We start from the raw sequence: 13,796 nt of genomic DNA on the forward strand, positions 1-13,796 counted from the left end.
GAATTATTAGATATTACAGTAAAAAGCTTGAAAAACAAAAATTGTACTTTACCAAATGCAAAACTTTAGTTCTTCAAGGTTATCATAGAGAAAGTAAAAACAAAACAAAAAAACTACAAATGGGATAAAATGCTTACAAATCGTGTATTTGACAAATGAATTGTACCTAGAATACATGAACTCTTATAATGAACTTTTATAACTTTATAATAAAGTGATATCCTATCTTAAAAATGGGTTAAGCTATAGACATAATAATAAAGTATTAATGTAGATTCATCTATTATATCAAATTATCAGTCTTGTACGCGATGTTGATATTGTGGGAAGCTATACCTCCCATCATATTTTGCTTTGAATTATGTAAAATTGTTCTAAAATGTAAAGTCTTTAGAAAACATGGCAAAGGATCTGGTGATATTTTTTCAAGAAGGATGTACAAGTGACCAATAAGCTGATGAAAAGATGCTCTACATCCCTAGTCATCATAGAAAGCTAAACTTTACGATTATATGTATTTTATCACAAATATATGAAAAAGGGGCAAAGAAGCTCTCAATTAGGGACAACTGAAAAATGCCTTTTTATCATAAAAATACATTTAAGACAAGATAATTATATAGAAACTTAAGTGAGAAACTATCATATTATCAAGGAGAACAATGAGGGTGACAAGAGTTGGGTTTGGGTGTTCTATAAAGGTTGTTGTCTGCTGGTTCAACTCCTGGCTGCTCTGCTTCTGATCCAGCTCCCTTCTAATCACATGGAAAGGAGATTTTGTGAGTGCTTTACTTTGTACCAGAGACAGAAAGTGTCCTGTTTAATTATTGGCCACTGTCCTCCAAGGGCACTGCTTATCTAGATTTGGGACCATATTCACAGAGAACCTTAGGAGCCTCTTCAAGATCATACAGCTAGTTAGGGGCAGAGCCAAGATTATAATCCAAGTCAATTTGATTCCAAATGTTATGTTTTCACTACTACCACCTGCTCCTTCTGAGAGGAATCTTTATTTAAACTCATAGACTCAACATCTTATCTTTGACAGTGTTTTTTTTTTCCTAAATCAAGTATTTTAAAGGGGTAAATGATTTTAGAAGGGTAGTCTCAAATTTAAAAATAAACATTCTGAGAATATCTAATAGCAATGATATTTTAAAATCCAAAACTGTGCAGAGATACTGCTGTTGCTACTTCTGGTGATAATGACATTGATGATGACACATTTTAAGAACAGGTGTAAGGAACACACTGAGAGCACAGGACATAAAAATGCTATAAAAGACAGAAAATTATGTCATAAGGCAAATAGCCAAAAGAGAGCTGATACAAATAGAAATTTCATACAATAGAGTCTTTAATACAGAAGACATTCTTAGAGATAAAGTACATAGTGATTCATGATACACTGTACCAAGATGAAAGAATAATTTTAAATTTGTATGCATTTAATAAAGCAAACGCAATATATAAGACAATATCAATATCATGAAATAAAAAGAAAGACTGGGACATTGTTCCAGATTAAATGAAACTTAGGATGCATGAAATTAATAGAATGCATGAGCCTAGATTTTTTTCCCTACATTAAAAAAAAAAACAAGTTTATTACAGACAGCATTAGTGAACAATTGGTGGAATGTGAATATGGGTTATATATAACTTATTTCTTGAATTTGATTATGAGTGTACTACTGTGGTGACATCAAAGATTATTCTTGCTTTTAAGAAATGGATTTAGGATTTAAGAGGCAAGAATCTACAATTAATTTGTACATTACACACTCAAATACACACACACACATGAGGGAGGCATTAAGATTGGATAGGAGAGAGGAATAGATAAACAGAAATAATGTAGATACGGCAGAATGTTTAAAAAGGTGCAGCTAGACTGTCATGGAATGAATAGTGTCTTCCAAAAACATGTGGCTAAGTCCTTACAGCCAGTTGCTGTGAGTGTGATTTTATTTGGAAATAAAATCTTTATAGATGTAATCGAAAATGAATCTTGGGCTGAGCTCACTCTGGATTAGGGTGGGCCCAAGTGATTGGTGGTCTTAGAAAGGAAAGATTTGAGACAGAGAGATATGGTGAGAAGATCTTGGGAAGATATATTTCAAGATGGAGACAGACATTTTCTTTTTGTATTTTCATTTAGCTTGTTCCCCTGAAGTTTGTCAAAGGCATGTGTGTATCAATAAATACTTTTTATTGTGTAATAGTAGTCATGGTGAAGAGGATGGAAGGTGGCAAGGGGGGGGGGGATATTTGCCAGCAATATTTACAACAGAAATCTTAAATAACAAATAAGACAAGGGTAACAATATCTAAACAAACAATCAAATTAGAAAAAGGAAGGGTATGAACATCTATTATATCAAAGTGGATAAAGTGATAGTAAAAAAAATGTGGATGATGCTTGACATCATTAGGTGTTAGGGAAACACATACTAAAACAAATGAGATATCAAATTATTCCTACTTGCAGGTGACACGATTCTATATATAGGTGATATAAAAGATTCCACTAGGAGACTGTTGGAATACATAAAAGAGTTTGGTAAAGTGTCAGGATATAAATTTTTTTTAAAAATTTATTTGACAGATAGAGTTAGACAGTTAGAAAGAGACAGAGAGAAAGGTTTTCCTTCCATTGGTTCACCCCCCCCCCCAAATCTATAGCCAGAGCTATGCCAATCTGAAGACAGGAGCCAGGTGCTTCTTCCCAGTATCCCACACGGATGCAGGCACCCAAACCCTTGGGCCATCCTCCACTGCCTTCCCGGGCCACGGCAGAGAGCTGGACTGGAAGAGGAGCAGCTGGGACTAGAACTGGTGCCCATATGGGATGCTGGCACCGAGGTGGAGGATTAACCAAGTGAGTCACGGCACCAGCCCCAGATATATAAAAATTTTAAAAGATTTATATTTTTGAAAGACAGAGGTACAGAGAGGCAAGGCAGAGAGAGACAAAGATAGGGGGAGAAAGAGAGAGAATCTTCCATCCATGGGTTCACTCCCCAAATGGCCACAAAGACCAGAGCTAGGCTGATCCAAAGCCAGAAGCCTAAAGATTTTTTCAAGGTCTCCACGTGGGTACAAGGGCCCAATGACTTGGGTCATCCTTCACTGCTTTCCCAGATCATAGCAGAGAGCTGGATTAGAAATGGAGCAGTTGGGAAGCAAACAGGCACATATATGGGATGCTGGCACTTCAGGCAGTGGTTTTACCTGCTACACCATAGTGCCAGACAAGAATATAAAAATTAACACAAAAATAATTAGCCTCTGTATACAAAGACAATGCCATGGCTGAGAAAAAAACTTCTATAATCACTCCCATTCACAATAACTGCAAAATAAAGGAAATAACTAAATTTAATCAAGGACATCAAAGATCTCTACGATGAGAATTAGAAAACATTAAAGAAAGAAATAACAGGGCTGGCGCCCCAGCTCACTTGGCAAATCCACTGCCTATGGTGCCGGCACCCCAGGTTCTTGTCCTGATTGGGGTGATGGATTCTGTCCCGGTTGCGCCTCTTCCAGTCCTGTTCTCTGCTGTGGCCCGGGAGTGCAGTGGAGGATGGCCCAGGTCCTTGGGCCCTATACCCCCATGGGAGACCAGGAGAGGCACCTGGCTCCTGGCTTCGGATCTGCACAGCACTGGCCACAGCACGCTGACTATTGCGGCCTTTTGGGTGGTGAACCAACATACAAAGGAAGACCTTTCTTTCTGTCTCTCTCTCTCACTGTCTAACTCTGCCTGTCAAAAAAAAAAAAAAAAAAAAAAAAGAAAGAAATAGCAGAAGACACAAAATATGGAAAAATCTTCAATATTCATGTATTGGAAGAATCAATATCATCAAAATACCACACTACTGACAGTAATTTACAAACTCAATGTGATGTCAATTAAATACCAAGGACCTTCTTTTCAGATATCGAAAGAAAATGATGCTGAAATTCATATGGAAACAGAGCAGACCCCAAATAGTTAAAACAATCTTTTTTTAAAACTTTTATTTAATAAATGTAACAGTTAAAAATGAAATCTTGTCATTCACAGTAAAATGGAAAACATGATACTTAGTGAAATAAGCCATTCCCAAATGGACAAATACCATATTTTCTCACTTACCTGTGGCAACTAATAGAACACCTAAAAGGTAATTTATAGGAGGATGTTGACACCTTAGGATACCATGGCTTTCAACAGCTTTTGTCTCAACTGTTGAGGAACAGGTTGTTTTTTTGTTTGTTTGTTTTTTTGTTTTTTGCTTCATAGTATTTGTTGAACTCTTTACTTAATATATCATTAGTCTTATATGTATAAAGTTCATTGAAAATAGATCTTATTTAAAAATAAGAATGAGAATAAGAGAGGGAGGAGGGAGAAGGGTGGGAGTGCAGGTGAGAGGGCAAGTAGGGTGAGATGAATCATCATGCTCCTAAAGTTGTATTTATGAGATGCTTAAATTGTATACCTTAAAGAAAAGTTTATGGAAAAAAATAATCACAAAAAATAAGATAACTTGAAGGATAGAGGGTTGGCTTATGGTTGGGGGGAATTATGTGAGTATAATTATTCTTACCTTCCATTTAAATGCTCAAACATCTAATTATGGTGGTCGACTGAACCCTCAGAAGGCAAATATTTTAAATCTCTTATTATAGAAGCAGATCACCTATCATAAAACAATATTTTTTGTTAAAATTCTTTTTTTTTCTTTTTCTTTTTCTTTTTTTGACAGGCAGAGTGGACAGTGAGAGAGAGACAGAGAAAGGTTTTCCTTTTTGCCGTTGGTTCACCCTCCAATGGCCGCTGTGGCCGGCTCATCTCGCTGATCTGAAGCCAGGAGCCAGGCACTTCTCCCGGTCTCCCATGCGGGTGCAGGGCCCAAGGATTGGGCCATCCTCCACTGCCTTCCCGGGCCATAGCAGAGAGCTGGCCTGGAAGAGAGGCAACCGGGATAGAATCCGGCGCCTCAACCGGGACTAGAACCCGGTGTGCCGGCGCCGCAAGGCAGAGGATTAGCGTGTTAAGCCACTGCGCCGGCCAAAACTTCTTATAATCAATAGAAAAAAAATCCTATCTGTGTTCATATAGTATATGATATTCTTTTTTCTTTTAAGGATTTATTTATTTTTTTGAAGGGTGGAGTTACAGAGAGGCAGAAGCAGAAAGAGAGAGAGAGAGAACAGAAAGAGGGAGAGAGAGGGTTCTTCCATCTAGTGGTTCACTCCAGATGGACACAATATCAGGAGCTGTGCCTATCTGAAGCCAAGAGCCAGGAGTTTGTTATGGGTATCCCATGTGGGTGCAGGGGTCCAATGACTTAGGTCATATTCTCCTGCTTCCCCAGACTATAGAAAAGAACTGGACAGGAAGTGGAGCAGCTGGGACTTGAACTGGCACCCATATGGGATGCCAGAACTGCTGGTGGTGGGGTTACCCACTACGCCACAACTCCAGGCTCATACATGATATTCTTCACTAAAGTACTTCTTTAGTAAAATAAGAAATTAAAAAATATGTCCATGGTGCATTTAAACTGCTGGCTCAGTTATGATTTGTGTAGTTATATTAGGATGTCTATTCAGTTCATCTAAAATAATTTAGAAGAGCATTTTATCTTTCTATAATCCCTTTGTTATTGGAGATATTTAAAGTCTTGACCCTGTCAATCACATATGGGATCAGTATCTGGAGCACAGATATTAAAAGAAAGAAATAGAAATCATGTTCCATTACACTTCAATTTCTGAGAATAAAAAACATAGATATGAGGAAATAAATGGCATAGAGCTACTTTTCTTTTCACTTCTCCTATGAACACAGTTAAACATCATTGATAAATTCACTGCAAAATTGTATGAAGACCTCTAAAATATGTAAATAGAAATGCACGTTGCCTGGTTAACAATTTAGCCACATTATTTTTCTATATCTGCCGAAATGAGGAGAGCCTTATACACTATGACCAACAATCATGGGCAGACAAAAGAAAGAAAGGAAACAAGAATGAGCACATAGCACTTGACAAAATATCAGTAAAGAGGAAGCACTTTGGGGACTTGGTGCATAGATCCATACTCAGTGGCAGTGATGGTCCAATGTGCTTAAAACAGTGGCCACATCAGTGCCCATAAGGAATAATCTAATTGAAACCCACCCTGTTGGCACAGTAAGACCTGATCTGTCCACAACTGTGACAGTGTAGACCAGGAGAGTACTACTGTAAGCTACACACAAGTTCTAAACAATGTGAATTCCTGGAGACACAGTAGAGTTAAGGAGGATCAGGTATAAACTGCCATACTATTCAAAATATCCAAGATATGCTTGACTAGAAATTGTCATATTCAGAACCAGGAGAATTACAACTTAAGGAAATACAAGGAAGGGGAACTAACATTGACATAATCAGATGCTGGATTTATCTGATGAAGAATTTTTAACAGACATAATACAATTTATTCATGCAAGTAATTAGAAATCTAACCTAAAAAACCTTAGCAAGGAAATAGAAATTATTATAAACTTGAAATAGGACTAATTTCATAAATACAAATACTTATTTCAAAAATACAACTCAGTAACTTAAATAAATTACTTGCTTGAAGTTCTCAATAATCTAGTAGAGATGACAGAAGACATAATCAGTAAATCTGAATAAGGGATATAATATACTGAAAAAAGAAATATTAATTGAGGCTCAGACCTGCAGGAAACATAAAAGATCTAAAATAACATTAGAGCCCCAGAAGGTGAGGAAAAAGCATGTGTGTCCTAAAGAATGTTTGAAAAAAATAATACCTGAAAGTTTTTAAAAGTTGTGACATTTATAAGCTACAGATTCAATAATATTAACTAAATCCAAACAGGATTCAAGGGCAGAAATCCTTACCAACATACACCATAACTAAAGACTGAACAATGAAGAAAAAAAATATTAAATGTAAATAGAGAGAAATGACATAGTCTACAGGCAAACTTAACTTTGAGTGGCTATGGATTTCTTTTCTGAATCCATGGAATAAAGAAAAAAGCACTGGGTTTTTTAAGATGTTGAAAGAAAAGGACTGTTGCTGTGAGTTCTGTATCACTGAGAGTTCCATATTCAACTACCCTTCAGGAAAGAAGAAGACCTAAATGAAAGATCTCTGCGAGTGAGATCCCAGTGGAAAGAACGGGGCCATCAAAGAAGGAGGTACCTTTCTCTGAAGGGAGGAGAGAACTTCCACTTTGACTATGACCCTGTCAGAATAAGATCGAAGTCGGCGAACTCTAAAGGCTTCCATAGCCCTGGCAACTCATGACTAGAGCCTAGGGAGATTACTGACGCCATGAACAGGAGTGTCAAATTGTTAAGTCAGCAACAGGAGTCACTGTGTACTTACACCCCATGTGGGATCTGTCCCTAATGTGTCGTCTAAAGCGAAGTGATGCTATAACTAGTACTGAAACAGTATTTTTACACTTTGTGGTTCTGCGTGGGTACAAACTGATGAGATCTTTATTAATTATATACTGAATCGATCTTCTGTATATAAAGATAATTGGAAATGAAAAAAAAAAAAACAAAAACCTGGTGTTAAATTGGAAATGGCATAGAAAATTAATTAATTTGAAAAAAAATTATGTAGGATCTCTGTCTTTAATGTGCTGTACACTCTTATTTAATGCTATAACTAGTACTCCAACAGTATTTTTTTTCACTTTGTGTTGCTATATGGGGGCAAACTGTTGAAATCATTACCTAATATATACTAAACTGATCTTCTGTATATAAAGAGAATTGAAAATGAATCATGATGTGATTGGAAGGGGAGAGGGAGCGGGAAAGGGGAGGGTTGTGGGTGGGAGGGAAGTTTTGGGAGGGGGAAGCCATTGTAACCCATAAGCTGTACTTTGGAAATTTATATTCATTAAATAAATGTTAAATTAAAAAAAAGAAATTATGATGAGTACTAGAACAGATAAAGAGATTTCTAGAGAAAGGAAATAATACATAGCAGAGGAATGAATGGTGTTTTGAAAGGAACAGAGAAAAACAGAACAGGTGAAAATAGGAATAAGTACTACTATGGATTCTTCTGTCCAACAGTTTCTTGTAAACAACTGATGATTGAATACATGTCACAATGTCTGCTCTGGTGTTCATTTCATATAAAAGAAATTCTAAAGATGATTATATTTAAAGGTGAGGAAGTGAAAGATCTCTACAATGAAAATTATCAAACATTTAATGAAAGAAAATAATCAAGGACTCACGGAACAATGGAAAGATATCACTTATTCATAAATTGGAAGAATCAATATCATTAAAATATGTACACTACCTAAAGCAATCCACAGATTCAATTCAATCCCTATTAAAATACTAATGACATTCTTAATAAAATTAGAAAAATGATCCTAAAATTCATATGAAACCACAAAAAACCCAGAATATCCAAAGTTACCCTGAGCATGAATAATCAAGCTGGAGGCATCATAAATGCCTGACTTCAAAACATACTACAAAGATATAGTAACTAAAACAGCATGATACTGGCATAAAATTGATGCATAGATCAATGGAGGAGAATAGAGGGCACAGAAATTTATCCACATATCACCAACTGACTTTTGACAAAAGTTCTCAGGACACACAAGGAATAAGGATAATCATTTCAAAAACTGATGCTGGCAAAACTGGATATTTTTCATACCACTCACCATATACAAATCTCAACTCAAGATGGATCAGAGACCTAAACTTAAGATCTGAGAAAATCAAATGGAAGAAAACATAGGAGAAGCACTCCAGGTCATTGGTATAGGGGATAACTTCTTGAACAAGACTCCTGAAGCACAGGCAAGAAAACCATACTAAACAAATGGGAGTATATAAAACCCAGAAGCTTCTGCACAGCAAAGGAACTGATCAGTAGAGTGAAGAGATATCCAACATATTGGGAAACATATTTGCAAGCAACCTATCTAACAAAGGATTAATATGCAAAACACATCAGCAACTTAGAAAACTCAATAACATCAACAGCAAAAATAACCCAATCCAGTTAAGAAATGGGCAAAGGACCTCAACCGACAGTTCTCAAAAGAAGAAGTACAAATGGCCAACAAATATATGAAAAAAATGTTCAATATCACTAGCCATCAGGGAAGTACAAATCAAAACTACAGCAAGATAACACCTCATCCCTTTCAGAATGGCTAAAGTACAAAACACATAGAGTAACAGATGCTGATAAGGATGGGGAGAAAGGCAGACATTTGCACACTGTTGGTAGGAAGGTAAACTAGTGCAGCCATTGTGGAAACAGTATGGATATTTCTCAACAAACTAGAAATAGACTTGTCATATGATCCAGCAATCCCACTACTGGGTGTATACCAAAAAGAGATGAACATGTAGTATCAAAGAGATATCTGCAACACAATGTTTATAGCAGTACTGCACAACAGAAAAAAATTGAAATCAAGGTGTCCATCATTAGAAGAATGGATAAAGAAAGTGTGATATGTATACCCCGCTGAATATTACTCAGCTATTTAGAAAAGAAGAAGGAAATGCTACCATTTGCAACAAAATGGATGCAACCGGAGGACATCATGTTGAATGAAATAAGCCACACACAGAAAGACAAATGCTGCATGTCCTCCCTTATTTGTGGGAACTAAAATTAAAAAAAAAAGAAAGAAATTCCTGTGTGCATCAGTATTGTTGCAAATATAGTTTTGTAAAACATTGTTTTATACTTTTGCCAAACTAATGGGTTAGAATGTCATACTGCTATGATTTTGATGATCTGTGATTACTTTAAAATCTACTTTATATGGATGAAATGGTCATTTTCCCATTCAATTATTGTTTATGGCCATTGTCTACATTCCCATTAACCTGGAGTCTTTTTGCTTTTTGCCTGTATTTTTTTTTATTATTTTGACAGATAGAGTTAGATAGTGAGAGAGAGACACAGAGAGAAGGGTCTTCCTTCTGTTGGTTCACCCCCCAAATGGCCACCACGGCCGGCACTGTACCAATCCAAAGCCAGAAGCCAGGTGCTTCTTCCTGGTCTCCCATGTGGGCACAGGGACCCAAGCACTTGGCCATCCTCCGCTGCCTTCCCACAGCAGAGAGCTGGACTGGAAGAGGAGCACCCAGGACTAGAACCTGGCACCCATATGGGATTCCGGTGCCGCAGGCAGAGGATTAACCAAGTGAGCCACGGCACTGGCCTTGATTTTGCCTGTTAGACTTATTTGGTAAAACATTAAGCCTTTTTATTGTAATGTAAATTTAAAATATGTTATCTCAAAAACTATAAAAATAGGAAGAAAGAAAGGGAGAAGGATTGATGGTAAGAGGGAAAGAAGATGGAAGAAGGAAGGGATATCGTTATATTAGAATAGTTTCTACAAACTATATTGAATCTGTTAAAAACTATTAAAAATTGGCCGGCGCCACGGCTCACTAGGCTAATCCTCCACCTTGTGGCGCTGGCACACCGGGTTCTAGTCCTGGTCGGGGCACCGATCCTGTCCCGGTTGCCCCTCTTCCAGGCCAGCTTTCTGCTGTGGCCAGGGAGTGCAGTGGAGGATGGCCCAAGTCCTTGGGCCCTGCACCCAATGGGAGACCAGGAGAAGCACCTGACTCCTGCCATCGGATCAGCGCGGTGCGCCAGACGCAGCGCACTACCGCGGTGGCCATTGGAGGGTGAACCAATGGCAAAAGGAAGACCTTTCTCTCTGTCTCTCTTTCACTGTCCACTCTGCCTGTCAAAAAAAAAAAAACTATTAAAAATTAAAACAAAAAAATTAATTCTCCTAAATGGTGAACTGTAATCACGGGACTGTAATCAGTTACATATGTATATTGTATTAACTAAAACAATATATAAATAAATTATATAAAATATAGATAAAACAAGATGGAATCCTAAAAGTATTCAAATTACCAACAGGAAGGTATGAAAATACAGAAAAATGAGATGCAGAGGGCATGAATACAAACTATATTATATACTTAGGTTGTAACATAGCAACAATTAATTTAAATTACGAAATATTGTTATATCTATATGCAATTTTATTTGAAGTTTAGTTTGAGGTTAACTTTTTCTAGCTATAAATACCCAATTCCACCAGAATGATTTGTTTAAGTTCACTTTTCCTTTGTTAAACTTTCTTAAGTCTTAGTCAAAATTTGGTCATGTGGATGTCTATTTCTGTTATTTATTCTTTCCTATTGATCCATGTGTCAATTGCTTCACCAATATTGCACTCTCTTAATTACTGTGATTACATAGTATGCCACAATAACAAGTAGGGTGATTCTTTTTTTATTTTTAAAGATTATTTCTTTATTTGAAAGTTAGTTTCACAGAGTGAGAAGGAGAGGCAGAAAGAAAGAGGTCTTCCATCTGCTGGTTTACTTCCCAACTGGCCACAATGTCTGGAGCTTTGCCAATCCAAAGCCAAGAGCCAGGAGCTTCTTCCGGATCTCCCAAGTGGGTTCAGGGGCTCAAGGACTTGGGTCAATTTCTACTGCTTTTCCAGGCCAAAGCAGAGAGCTGGATCGAAAGTGGAGCAGCTGGGACTCGAACCGGTGCCCATGTGGCACACTGGCACTGCAGGTGGCAGCTTTAGCCACCATGCCACAGTGCTACCTACCCCAAGTAGGGTGATTCTTTCCAATTTTTCTTCTTTAAAATTGTTTTACCTATTTTAGTTGCTTGCCTTTATAAATAAATAACAGAAGAATTTTTATATCTATAACATCCTCTCTGATATCTTTATAGGACTTGTACTAAATCTACATATCAAATTAGGGTAAATTGACATCTGTACTATGCTGACTCTTTCTGTCTACTAATATGATGTGTTTCTCCATTCTTCTTTGAGTTTTTTCATAATTGTTTTGTAGTATTCAACATAGAAATTCTGTATAACTTTTGTTGGATTTATTCCTAAATATTTCATTTTTGTGTTATTTTTACATAGTATTTTATTTTTTTAATTAAACTTTTATTTAATGAATATAAATTTCCAAAGTATAGCTTATGGGTTACAATGGCTTCCCCCTCCCAAAACTTCCCTCCCACCCACAACCCTCCCCTTTCCTGCTCCCTCTCCCCTTCCAATCACATCATGATTCATTTTCAATTCTCTTTATATACAGAAGATCAGTTTAGTATATATTAGGTAACGATTTCAACAGTTTGCCCCCATATAGCAACACAAAGTGAAAAAAAATACTGTTGGAGTACTAGTTATAGCATTAAATAAGAGTGTACAGCACATCAAATTAATCATATACCTATATACTACTAATGACACTGAAATTAGATTAAAAATAAAATACTATATACATAGTATTTTATTTTTTTATATACATACATTTTTATTATATACATAGTATTTTATTTTTAATCTAATTTCAGTGTCATTAGTAGTATATAGGTATATGGTTAATTTGATTTTCTATATTTATTTTGCTGAATTTATTTATCAATTCAAGGAATTTTTATGTTGATTCCTTAGATATTTTATATAGACAATCATGTCATCTGTAAATAATGGTAGTTTTCTTTCCTTCTTTTTCCTAGTTTATAGGTATTTTATTTCTTTTTCTTGCCTTATTCATTCAATGGCTAGATTTTCAGTACTATGCTGGATATGTTCAGTGACAGTGCACATATTTGCACTGCTCCCAGTATTAAGGGGAGAAAATCCATTTTTTTTACTACTAAGAATTATCTTTATGTTAGGAAGATGCACTTTCTGAAACTGAAGTGGTTTTCCCCATCCCTGAGAGTTTTTAATCACACTGGGGTTTGTTAAATTATCTTCCTCCATCAAGTGACACTGGCATTTGATTCTTTTTCTTTAGCCCATTTGAGATGATGAGTTAATCTGTTGATTTTCAAACGTTAAGCCAGTCCGCATGCCTGCAATAAAAACTACTTGATTACTGGCTATAATTTTTGATATATTGTTAGATTTAATTTACTAATATTTTGTTGGGGAATTTTGCATCTAAGTTTGTGACATACTGATTTTCAATGTTCTTTTTAAAAATTCCATCTAGTTATGGTACCGAGACACATTGTCCTGATAAAATGAATTGGAATATTGCCTCTTCTTCCATATTGGAAGAGATTATACTGTATTTTTGTTAATTCTTTTAAAACATTTGGTCAAATTTTCCAGTGAAGTCTCTGGAACTGGAGATGTTGATTGCATATTTTATTACAAATGCAAGTTTTTATGGTTTTAGGGAAATTCAGATTATCTGTTCATTGAGAATGAGTTTTGGTAAAATTTATTTTCAAGAAAGTGGTAAATTTCTTTCTTTTTTTATTATTAAACTTTTATTTAATGAATATAAATTTCCAAAGTATAGCTTATGGGTTACAATGGCTTCCCCCCCTCCCATAACTTCCCTCCCGCCCGCAACCCTCCCCTTTCCCGCTCCCTTTCCCCTTCCATTCATGTAAAGATTCATTTTCAATTCTCTTTGTATACAGAAGATCAGTTTAGTATATATTAGGTAAAGATTTCAACATTTTGCCCATATAGCAACATAAAGTGAAAAAACTACCATTGGATTACTAATTATAGCATTAAATAGCAATGTACAGCACATTAAAGACAGAGATCCTACATAATTTTTTTTCAAATTAATTAATTTTCTATGCCATTTCCATTTTAACACCAGGTTGTTTTTTTTTCATTTCCAATTCTCTTTATATACAGAATATCGATTCAGTATATAATTAGT

Source organism: Lepus europaeus, chromosome 4 (genome assembly GCF_033115175.1).
Source record: "Lepus europaeus isolate LE1 chromosome 4, mLepTim1.pri, whole genome shotgun sequence".
NCBI lineage: Eukaryota > Metazoa > Chordata > Mammalia > Lagomorpha > Leporidae > Lepus > Lepus europaeus.